The sequence below is a fragment of the Mus caroli genome, chromosome 4 (genome assembly GCF_900094665.2).
Source record: "Mus caroli chromosome 4, CAROLI_EIJ_v1.1, whole genome shotgun sequence".
In the NCBI taxonomy this organism is placed as follows: Eukaryota; Metazoa; Chordata; class Mammalia; order Rodentia; family Muridae; genus Mus; species Mus caroli.
The window spans coordinates 85,889,791-85,902,490 of NC_034573.1; the positions used below are offsets into that span (position 1 = coordinate 85,889,791).

The window sequence follows — 12,700 nt, forward strand, 5'->3', positions numbered from 1 at the left end:
CAAGAATACTAAAAACTAAAATAGTTATATTATGATAGTATTTGAATTGATAACAAACTTTATATTTTAGATTTCACAAAACAAAGAATAGTTTATGGAGTGAGTTGAAAAATTAAATCAAGTAGTATCTTAAAAGGCTCTATTAAATAAGATATTGACATTAAAAATTGATGCTAAATAGGAACACATGTGTATGAAGTCCCTAAATATGGAATTATCTTTTCCTCCACATTCTCCTAATTAAAAGAAAATCTATTGCCTTAAGAATGTTTTGTATGCTAATACCAGTCTAAATTTAGAGCTGTGTTTGGCCCCTAGAACTGTTTCTTATGATTCAGCAGTCCTTTTGTGAGTGTGTCGGAGCCCTGCATATTCATTTCCTTCTTACTGTGGATGATTTGACCCCTTTTTCCTACTTTCCTCTCTCTCTCTCCCTTCCTCCCTTCCCACCTCTCCCCACACACCTGACCCCACCTCTGTGATGCTAGAATGACAGGTTTTGTGTCATTATGCTCAACTTTTTTTGTTGTTTGTTTCTATTTTAAAACAAAATAATCCTATAAAGATATATGTATAATTAAGTAGGTAAATAAATTCATTACAGAGTTCTAATCTTTACTTAATATGGAGCACAGAATGTATATGTTACACAGCTAGTCCTCCAGAGTTGAAACAGTTCCTCTCAGGAAGAGGAAGGAAGATTCTAAGACTAAGGAAGATCACAAAACTTACAGGGCTGAAGACAACTATGAAATATAGAATGATCATAGGGAATCTCACCATGCCTCATTCTTTAGGATGCATTTCATGCATGCAGCAGAAAATTGCTGGGAGGAGACTTTGTTAGAGCTGCTTGCAAGTTATATAGGGAGATGTGCAGCTTTCCTGAGACTTGATATACACTGGGATGGACTTGTTCATGTCATAGTTTTCATGAAATGCAAGTGGGTTCACATGTCATTGTATAATTAAAATATTTTATAATATCCAAAGGAGTAACTTAACTAGGAAAATGCTGCAAAGAAACATAAAATGTATTTCTAATGATCTTTTTAAAATCAACTTACCTGTAAAGATTATCCGAGTGTGTACCCACTTTATAAACAGGCTGATAAGTCAACCCCTAAGCAAGCTCACTGCATACTATTTAAATCATTGATTGAGTGATGGACAGTAATAATGATGTTTTTAGTCCAAGTTCCCCAAACAATTAAGTTGTTTTTTTTTTTTCTTTGATGATTACTCTTCTGCCTTACAGCTGCTGTTCTCCCTCCTAAACATTCTCAATGCCTTGATACAGGTCTGAGGTAGGACAGGGTAGTGAGTTCATATCATAAACTAAATGGGAGATATAATTTCAATAATACCATGACTTCAATTACTCCTAAGTTTAGCTTAGACTGTTCTATTTTTGTATGCAAGTGAATGGTTAATTATAAGCAAATCCTCATATTTGATATACATGTTGAATTGCATAATTAAATTTACTTAGATACATTACTCCTAGATTCTATACTGGGTTCTTTGAAAATTTTTACATATGTTTAGTCATTAAATATGAAAATAAAAGGGAATGAATGTGAATTTACACATAAATAATCAACCCTATCCTATCTTTCTATATTTTTGCATGCAATGAATGTAAGCAATTTCTATTCTCAATTTTTCCTTCAAAAGGCATTACTGTATTTGAACATGTGAAAGACTAGAATTGTCCCCCAGGGCAATTACATTTGAATCCAAGTTTTAATGTCTTGTTTTTGTTCTTCTGGCAGTGAAAATATATATAGCAAACAATGAGTAGGTATTTCCATGTGAACAGTTTTTAATTTTTACATTCTGGTGTTCCTTATATATTACATTTACTATGAATGTATTATACAAGCTTAGGTGATTATATTAAATCTGATAAGAATAATTAAACAAAACATCAACTCTTTCAGACGTTAAGCTTATTCTATATGGCCAACTGATTACAAAGCTTCTAATACATTTTCACAAATGACTTTAAATTTGATGCTTGGATTGCACAATTATTTGCTATATGGAATTAACCTATTCACAGTGGCTGAATAGTCCATTCAAATAGTTTTTAAAATGGAGAGAGAATATTATGCATAATAGTTTCAGAGGAAGATACAGACAATTAAGTGTAAATTTTACTTAGTAATTGCTTAAATGCTCAAAGGCTCAGTGACCCAATGAGGAATTAAAAAAATAGATTCATGGGCCTCATATATCTATCTACTAAGCAAGACTTGCTGAAGTACAGTTTAGAAATTTGCATTTCTAGAGAACCTGCCCAGAAGACTGTGATATATAAATGTGTTTGGGAAGCACACAATAATCACTTAATTCTTCTCATTATAAATGTCCAAATGAAAAGATTAAAGGAACCACAATACACTAAGCTGCCCAGAAAAATATGGTAAAGATATCTACTGCATGAAAATCTATTTTCAAAGCATTATTTTTTATACTTGTTTTGTTTTCCTACAAATGCAGAGTGAATTCATTTGGAAATTTCCAGCTCTCCACTTCATTTTGCTGCCTAAGGCACATAGTAAAAATCTATGTTCTGATTCTAGTGGGGTATGCTCGACAGAGCTGGGAGTATTGCCAGACAATAAGAAGAAAGTAAATAGGTTGGAAGAAAAGTAATAAAGGTGAAAGATTGTTAGATTCGTTCAGTAAATGTTCATTGCTAGATATTTTTTTCAGTGATTTTTCTCATTTAAATTTCAGAAAACTGTAAAGGCTATACAGTTCTTAATTGTTAAAGAAAATATTAAGATCATATAGAACTAAGCCACTTGAAGTACATAGGATCTAGAGAAAATATTTAATAGCTATCGAGTTGCCCAGGTTCATGGCCAGGAAATGGACTCTGCACTTTGGATGATCTGTATGTTGAATGGCTTAGCACAGATTCTGGGGAGTAGTTCATATTGAAACAGGGGAACAAATCCCCATAGAGGCCAAAGACCTGAAACTCTAACATATAATTTATTGTATAGCCTTGCCTACTATCATAAGTAAATGAGCTGTCCGTTTCTCTTTTAACCAACTCCAATTCATATTTTGAATCCCTTTTCTCTTTGCTAGTGACTTATAATAACTATCTTAACATTTTCATATTAAATTATTTGTTGTTTTAATAAAAAACTAAACCACTATAAAGAAAACAAAGTTGGGAAGTGCCACAAAATGGGAATCAGAAAAATGAAACAGTTGCAACAAAAAATATGTTGCAAGTAACTACACCAGTAAAATATATCAGCCACATGAAATGATTGAATGTTTACAATAAAAGTCAGAGACCATCCAATGAATATATAACTTAGAGTAAAACATCAGCTTTTACATAGTTTAAAAACATGATGTCCCCACTGGCAATGGGCAAAAAGATACTTTGTTGGTGGTATTCTTATATTGGTCAGGGGCGGAGCAGATGGCAGTCCTTTGTTCATCCTAGCCTGATGCCTGGCTTGGTGGCCAAAGCTGTTTTATGTCTAGGACATATCAAATCAAATCAAATCAAATCCAGTCAGGATGACAGAGTTCTGCCATGTCACACAGTGTGAGCTGGAAAGGATGCCCACAGGTTTATTACCAAGCAGTGCAGCATGGGAGGAAGACAGGCAGACTTATAGACCTGTAGACTTCCATGCCACCCACAGATCTGCCCTCCTATGCTTGACACAGGCAACCATAGATACTCCCTTGTCTGAGGATGTCACCCACGCTCCCACCAGCCACATGGCCAGTCTGCAGCGGGAGCCACCACACTGTGTGAGGGGATGGTGGACAGGGGGGCAAGAAAGACATGTGGGGCAGTGGGAACGTTATGAAGATAGTTGGAACTCAAGAAATGAAGGTAGAAGGGAGTGGCCTGTTGATAGTGGCCAGCCCTTGTTATGGGGGGCATGGTGAAGTCCCAGCCAGATGTGCCTCTGTCATTTGTGTGTCTGGATTTGTGGCTATGTAGCAGCTGGGAATAGGGTCAATGTCTGTGGACCACATGACCCCCCTGGGACCACATGCATGCCCGGGGGCTGTGGAAAATAGGCCCCACCCTTCACTGGCTGCAACTTCACTGTCTAGCCCTACCTCTCACCAGCAGCAACACTCTGGAGAATGGGCCTGAGCTTTGCCCAGGTCAGCTCAGTGGAGTTTTGTGTGAACAGCCCCAAGAGTATAAGTGTGAGAGAGCTGACCTCACCATGGATGTCAGGGTGATGCCACTACTCCTCTTACATTTGGGAAAACTGCCCACAGGGTCATGAGCTCAAGAGAGCTATCCTTGCTCTCACCAGCTGCAGAACTTGGAAGAGTGGGTCTTGTACCTCCCCTAGGCAACACAGTGGAACTGGCCCTGGTGACAAAGGCAAGGGTGAGCCAGCCTGTAGGGTGCGAGAGCAGAAGAGCTGGTCCAGCCGCTCACAGGCTGCAACACTTGGAAGAGTGGGCCCCATTCCTTACAGGTCAACACAGTGGAGGCCTGGGTGCAGGTGAGCCAACTGAAAGGCATGTATGTATTGGTTATAAATGAACACAAATTTGGTTGCAAAAAATTTAAATTAAGGCTACACAGGTTCTGTTCTTTGATTATAAGATTATTATCAAATAATAAAATATATAGTGACTAAATTTATGTGGAAACTTTAACTGAACATATAAACCAAATAAAGATAACAAAATAGTATTTATAATTGGGAGGTAGGTGATCAAAACCAGGAAGGAACCTTCTGCTATTCCTCTGCTAAGTTGAGAGAGTACTAAACTCACTCCTAAAGAGTAATCATTATAATCACAGATCCACACATCGCTCAGCCCTCATCAGTGAAGCATCTATTTGCAGTAGATGTTGATTAACACAGAGACTCACAACTGCTCAACATGCATAAAAAGACCACAGAATATTCACCCCTAAATCAAACATATAACCTATACCACATGTTAGGTAATAGAACAAGTCTACAAACTAGTAGAGATTGGTGACTACAAGGAAATCCTACCTTCTGAACACATCAGGACCGTTCCATGTAAGAATTCACAGCAGTTATGACAAACTGTATGCACAAAACCTGCACATGGCCAAGCAAGACTAAATCCCAGGATGGAGGGGACACTTGGGTATAAAGCCCTCTCTCTCTGTAGCCAAGGAGCTATTGACAGTTATCAGCTGCTGGGAAGGAGGAGGACAGTCTTCTCTAAGAGTAAAACCTTTAATATGTTGTCTGACTCCAGTGGAAGGCCGTGCATCCAGGAGCATTTGGGCAGAACAAATTCACCTTGATGGAAAAATAAATAGGTAAAAAGACACAGAGGTGCATGGGTACATGTAGCTGGTGAAGCTGTGGATCTTGGAGGAGAACCTTCAATTACCATTGTACTAAAACAGCATAATTCTTAATTACACTCTAAATATTTGTCCTTATACCTGAGATAACTTTAGTCCTTATTCCTCACCTAGGAAACTTTTGTTTTCAACAAAGACCATTAGAGAAAGCCACAATCAATCAAAATTTATAGTTGTGAAGAACAATCTCAATTTATATATCTACAATATAATCGCTGCACCTAAAGTTTGGGGTAATTGCAGAAGAGAGGGCAGGAAGGTTGTAAAAGGCAGAGAAACAGGAAGTTCTCTATGAGACTTCGTCTCTTAGGAATGTCAGAGTCAGCACCTCTAAGTGTCACCAAAATGGTTGCCTTAACATAAACTGAATAAGGAAAACAAGACACGTCATACCAAATTATCATCTTTGAAAACATAATACGTAACACACACACACACACACACACACACACATACACTTACGTGTACGTACATGTACATATACATGTATGGATGTAACAACAATAAATGAAAAAAGACATTAATTTGAAAGAGAGTAAGAATGGTGTGTGGGAAGATCTGAAGGGTAGGAAGAGAAAGTACATATAATGTAACTATAATCTCAAAAGTAAAAATGAAAAGCAAAATAATCCCCACCAAAAAAAAACTTTGAAGAGGAATATTATTTTAGTGGAAAAATCTGGTAAGATGCTAATAAACCTATTGTTTAGATAAAAGTTTGGTGGAACTAACAGTCCACTCATTTTGATAAACATACCAAGGCTAGTGAAAAGTTTTTCATGGGAACTTTGTTGGAGAAATTATGCCAGCATTATATTATCTTTGGAACTTATTTTTCACAAATAAAAATTCTTTTAGATAAAAAAGGTGGATATAGATATGAAGCCCTGTGTGCCCTGTGCATTGAAGAAGTGAGGTTTTAAAAAGTGCTAGGAAAGATTACAAAGTTTGAGGTCCCATTCTCCTTTTAGACACTGCAGAAAAAACACAAAACTGAATACAGGTTAAAATGCCTAAGGAGAAAGATTTCAATTATTTGTGTCAGCCCTTCCTTCAATCCTAGGAACTAGAGACAATGTTTTCTGATCACCTCTCCCCTCAGGGAAACAGTGAGGAGACTAGAACAGTTGGCCAACAAAAAGAAGTGATGGGAGATAGCTTGCCATGATGGACATGGCTCAAGGCAAAGCTGAAGATTTTCTTTTGGAGGAAAGAGAGCTGCTGAGTAAGCACCTGTCATGATGGCACTCACAGGGCAGACCAAAGATGAGCACACCATTTCCCTTACAGAAGAGCAGAAAGGGAACAGGCACATTTTAGATGCTTGGCAGCAGCTGGTAACAAGTAGTAGCAGCGCTTCTTGCAGCTGTGGACCTAGAGAGCTCACTGAGTTGCAGATAGCACAGGGAGCAAGGCTTGTGAGTTTCTGATAAGAAGGCAAGCTTCTATATGGCACTGTAATACTAACAATAACAGCAACAAATGATTACAGAAACCCCTAAAATCTTTTGACACAGTAAAGTCCACAACAACAAAAAGCAGTGGTTGCTTTTTCAAAACTAATAGAAACCACTAAAAGCTAAGAAACACAAAGGGAAACAGGAAGATGTCAGGGAATAAAAGGAGCAAAATAAGTTCTCAGAAACTTATCTTAGTTGGCCATCAATGGGAGGAGAGGCCCTTGGTCTTTTGAAGATCATGTGGCCCAGTACAGGGGAATGCCAGGGCCAGGATAAGGGAGTGAGTGGGTTGGGGAGCAGGGCAGGGGGAGGGTATAGGGGACTTTTGGAGAGGACACTAGGAAAGGGGAGAGCATTTGAAATGTAAATGAAGAAAATATCTAATAAAAATAAGAAAAAAGAAATGGAATTATTTTAGCTAACGAAGAATTTAAAATGATGGAGACAATACTCTACAAACTCAGGATGATTGTACAAAATTAAACAAAGGCAGAGATAATTTTTTAAAATTTATTTTTAATCTCTAATCGTTTTTTACAGTACAGACTTCATCCCCCTCCTGGTCTGAACCCTCACTCCCCCTCCACTCCAGACTGTTCTTCATCTTGTATCTCCCTCCCTGTACTTTCCGCTATGCCCCAGCCCTTTCTCCAAAGAATGTCCCCACCCCCACCCCACCTCCATCCCACCAGGTCACCCAACTCCCTGGGGTCTCAAGTCTCTAGAGGGTTAGGTGCATCTTTTCTCTCTGAGGCCAGACAGGCAATCCTCTGTTGTATGTGTGTCAGGGGCCTCATTTAGGCTAATGTATGCTGCCTGGTTGATGGCTCAGTGTTTGAGAGATCTCAGGGGTCCAGGATAGTTGAGACTGCTGGTCTTCCCATGAGGCTGCCCTCCTCCTAAGCTTCTTTCAGCCTTTCCCCAATTCAACCACATGGGTCCCTGGTTTCTGTCCACTCGATGGGGACTAGTGGCTACATCTAACTTTCAGCTGCTTGTTAGGCCTTTCAGAGGGCAGCAATGCTAGGCTCCTATCTGCAAGCATACAACAGTATCAGTAACAGTGTCAGGGCCCCAGACCTCCCATTGACCTTGATCCCAATTTGGGCCAGTCACTGTATCTCCTTTCCCATAGGCTCTTCTCTGTTTTTGTCCTTGCAGTTATTTCAGACCAAAACAATTCTGGGTCACAGTTTTTGACTGTGGGATGGAAACCCAATCCCTCCATTTGCTGCACTGTTTTCTATTGGAGGTGGGCACTACAAGTTTTTCCTCCCCACTTTTGGGTATTTCATCTAAGGTTCCTCCCTTTGAGTCCTGAGATCCTCTCACCTCCCAGGTCTCTAGTATACTCTAAAGAATCCCCTCACCTGCTACCCCCCTGAGGTTGCCTGTTTCCATTCTTTCTGCTGGTCCTCTGGGCTTCAGTCCTGTCCCCTGCCCCCATACCTGACCATGTTCCCCCATGCCTCTCCCTGTCCTCTCTTCCACCCAGGTCCCTCACTCCCTCTGCCCCCTATCACTGCCTTATCCCTCCAAAATGTGACTGAGGCATCCTCACTTGGGTCCTTTGGCTTGTTAACCATGTTGAGTCCTGTGGGTTGTGTCCTGAGTATTCTGTACTTTTTTTGGGGGGGGGGCAATATCCACTTATTAATGAGTATATATCATGCATGTACTTTTGCGTCTGAGTTACCAACTCAGGATGATATTTTCTAGTTCCATCCATTTGCCTGCAAACTCATAATGCCATTATTCTTAACAGCTGTATAGTATTCCACTATGCAAATGAAACACATTTTCTGTATCTGTTCTTTTATTGTGGGAAATCTGGGTTGTTTCCAGCTTCTGGCTATCACAAATGTGACCATTACAAACATAGTGGAACATGTGCCTCTGTGACACAGTGGGGCATATTTTGGGTATATGCCCAAGAGTGGTGTAGCTGGGTCTTCCAGTAGATTTATTTCCAGTTTTCTGAGGAACTTCCAGATTGATTTCCATAGTAGTTGTACCAGCTTGCAATTCCACCATCAATGAAGGAGTGTTCCTCTTTCTCCAGATCCTCTATAGCATGTGCTGTCACCTAAAGTTTTGATCTTAGCCATACTGATTGGTGAGAGGTGGAATCTCAGGGTCATTTTAATTTGCATTTTCCTAATAACTAAGGACTTCGAACATTTCTTTAAGTTCTTCTCAGCCCTATGAGATTCCTCTGTTGTGAATTGTCTGGTTGGTTTCATATGCCATTTCTTGATTGGGTTCTTAGGTTTTTTGGTGGTTAGTTTCTTGAGTTCTTTATATATTTTGTATATTACCCCTCTATCAGATGTGGGGTTAGTGAAGTTTTTTTTCCCAAGCTCTAGGTTACCACCTGACATCAAGCTATACTATAGAGCAATAGTGGTAAAACAGCATGGTATTGGTGCATAGACAGGTTGATCAACAGAGTAGAATTTAAGACCCATAAATAAAACCACACACTACGGACACTTAATTTTTGACAAAGCAGCCAAAAATACACAATGGAAAAAAAAAAAGACAAGCATCTTCAATAAGTGGTGCTGCGCTAGCTGGCAGTCTGTAGGTAGAAAAATAAAAATAGATACATATTTGTCAATTTGCACAAAGCTCAGTCCAAGTGGATCAAGGACATCAACATAAAACTAGATACACTGAATCTAATAGAAGAGAAAGTGGGAAAGAGCCTTGAACTCATTGGCACAGGGGGAAATTTCCTAAACAGAACTTCAATGACTCATGCTCTAAGATCAAGAATTGATAAATGGAACCTCATGAAGCTGGAAAGCTTCTGTAAGGCAAAGGACATAGTCAGTAGAACAAACCAGCAACCTACAGAATGGGTGATAATATTTTTTAAAGAGATCAACATAGAGATCCCAGAGATGAAGAATATAATGGCTAAACTGAACTCTTTTTAAAGATTTTTATTTTACATTCATTGGTATCTTGCTTACAGGTATGTTTGTGTGAGGGTGTCAGATCTCGGAGTTAGAGACAATTGTGTGCTGCCATGTGGGTGCTGAGAATTGAACTTGGGTCCTCTGAAAGAGCAGTCAATGCCCTTAACTACTGAGCCTGAGCCATCTCTCCAGGCCCTAAGCTTCACTCTTTATTAGGAATCTAGAATGACAAACTTGAGAAAATAGAAGAAGTAATTAAAAATCTTAAAGACAAGCCAGATAAATTTTACATTTAGATTTTATATTAAAAAGTGAGGTATTATCAAGAAGAACAGTATATGTATTATGACAATACCAGAAAGAGTTGATAAAGAGGAAATAAAAATAATCAAGAAGAAAGTAAGACCCAGTTAGCACAATTAATTTAGAAAAAACAATAGAATGCAAGATGAAAAGGAAGCAAAACTATCCCTATTTGTGAATGACAAGACCTTACATATAGAAGCAGTAAAGATTCCATGAAACATCTAGTAAGTCCAATAAAGAAATTAACTGGTACACACACACATACACTTACACAAATCTACTGTGTTTCTATATACTAATCTCACTTGTGATAACATCAAAAGGGATTACTTTGGAATAAACTATTACTTATTAAAAAACTTTAACAGATTACTGAAAGAAACCGAAGAAGGCAGAAGTAAACTTGACAACATCTCACATTTATAGAATTGAAGACATTATTGTTAAGATTACAATCCTCTATATTCACAGATATAATTCTATCAAAAACCCAACAATAATTTTTGAAGAAAAGGAAAATTCCTAAGATGCATATGTATTTAAATAGAATTTCATATAACAAAAGCAATTTAATGGGACTCAAAAGATGGCTCAGTGGTTAAAAGCACTTGCTGTTTGTTCTTCCAGAAGACCTTGAGTCCAGTTCTCAGCACCAACACAACAGTTCACCACTGCCTGGAACTTTCTGTTCTGACCTCTTTTTCTCTTTTGCAGGATTCTTCATTCACACGGATGCATAAAGTCACACAGGCACGCAGATACACACATAAAAGAGTGATACATAAATAAATAGCTTTTATAAAAGAACAAAGCAGGAGCATCCATATTTTCTGATACTGAAATATTTTACAAAACCTCAAGAGTGTGTTACTGTCATGAAGTCTGACAAATGCAATGATGCTTACAGAGCAGAGAAGTCAAAAATAAGCCTGTACCCACACTCACAGCATCCTTAACACACACTGTGTGTGGGGGGTGTGAGTTTATATTACAAAGACCCAGATGTATGCTAATTCAAAATAGTTTTAAAGCTGAAATGTAAGTTCTGATGTTATGCATTTAGAAAGCAAAAGAAGATCAGCTTCTTACAGGTGTCTTGCCAGAGTCCTCGGTTTTGATATCAAAAGCACAGGCTTTTGGAAAATAAAATTGAAGCTAACCAGACTCCATTGAGCTAAAATGGCTCTGCACAGGAAAGAAATGACTTGTAGAGTGAAAAGACAACTCACAAGAGTGGAATCATTTGCAAACCACATAACTCATAAGGTACTAAGAGCCAGAATGTGTGTGTGAAAACCCCTACTACTCAAAACCAACACAGCACACTATTAGTAATAGGTATATTAGAAATTTTACAAAGGAAGTCTACAAGTGGTCAGAAAATACACAAGAAAATGTTGAACACTACTCATCAACAAACAGCCAATGAAGACTATAATATCTTTCTCACAATTCTTGGGATGTCTATTTCCCCAAAGACAGCTTTCTTAGGTTTTTGTTTTTTGTTTTGTGGGTTTTTTTTTAAATAAAAGAGAAATTGTTGGCAAAGTTTGATAAATGGTATTTCTCAAAACTGATAGAACTATCATATAAAACAGCAGTGACTCATTAGGATATTTATACAAAAGTTTAAAATCAAGATTACACAATGTTTTCATTTCAACATTCATTGCAATATTAGTCATAAATTCTAGACATGGGAAAACCCTACATGTTCATCACTTTACGAATCCAGTGGGAAATTTGCATAACAGACAATGAGATTTTATTCATCAGTAAAATGAAGGAAGGACTTTCATATGCTGCAACGGTTAAGGACATTACACTAAGTGAAATAAGCTTGCCATCAATAGACATACACCTCAAGGCAGTTACATCAGCTGACTATGGCCATCAAACTCATAAAAGCAGAATAGGGAGTGATGGTTGCCAGGTACTAATGGGAAGAGCAAATGGGAAGTTACTGCTCAGTGGGTACAGAGTTGTCATGGAGGATGAAAATCTATAAAGATTTTCATTTGGTATGATATTATATGTATAGTGAAAAATGCCATAGTATATATTTAAAAATTGTTAAGTCTAGATCTCATGTGATTTTTTTTAAATCATAAAATATGAAAAAATGTACCAGTGTTCTCAAATCTGATACTAAGCATAGAGAGCATTCTTATAATTATGTTTTATATATTTATCTTTACATAATGTTTCCTATGAAGCACAGTATGGCAGTGATGATATTGTCTCAGTGTAATGACATTATTCTTAGCATTGTCCCACAGTAGGAACATTCAGAACTATCCTTTCTCCTAGTAGTCTCTCTCTCTCTGTCTCTCTCTCCTCTCTCTCCCCTCCCCCTCCATTTCCCTCCCTTCCCCCTCCCTGTATGTCTTCCTATCTTTAATTATTTTTAATTATGGTTTGATCACTTTTCCTCCCTTCCTCTCCCTTCAAATGCTCTGATATACCTTTCCCCACTGTCCTCCAAATCACAGCCTCTTAAAAAACACCGAATTGTTATTTCATGCATGAAAGTGCAAAATAAGGGAAGGAATAAGAACTTAGAAAAGAAGATTAAATTGAACCAGTGCAAGAGTGGTCTTGGCTGACCATAAGGATCCAGTTTGAAATGGTGTGCAGCCCAATAGCAA

General features: G+C 38.1%; 1 non-coding gene across 1 annotated transcript; it reads left to right on the forward strand.

The window, feature by feature from the left end:
• Positions 1 to 3,384: 3,384 nt before the first annotated feature.
• Positions 3,385 to 3,525, forward strand: LOC115030980. Its single transcript, XR_003836573.1, has one exon. It is a non-coding gene; the product is annotated as a small nucleolar RNA SNORA48 (small nucleolar RNA).
• The last annotated feature ends 9,175 nt before the right edge of the window (positions 3,526 to 12,700 follow it).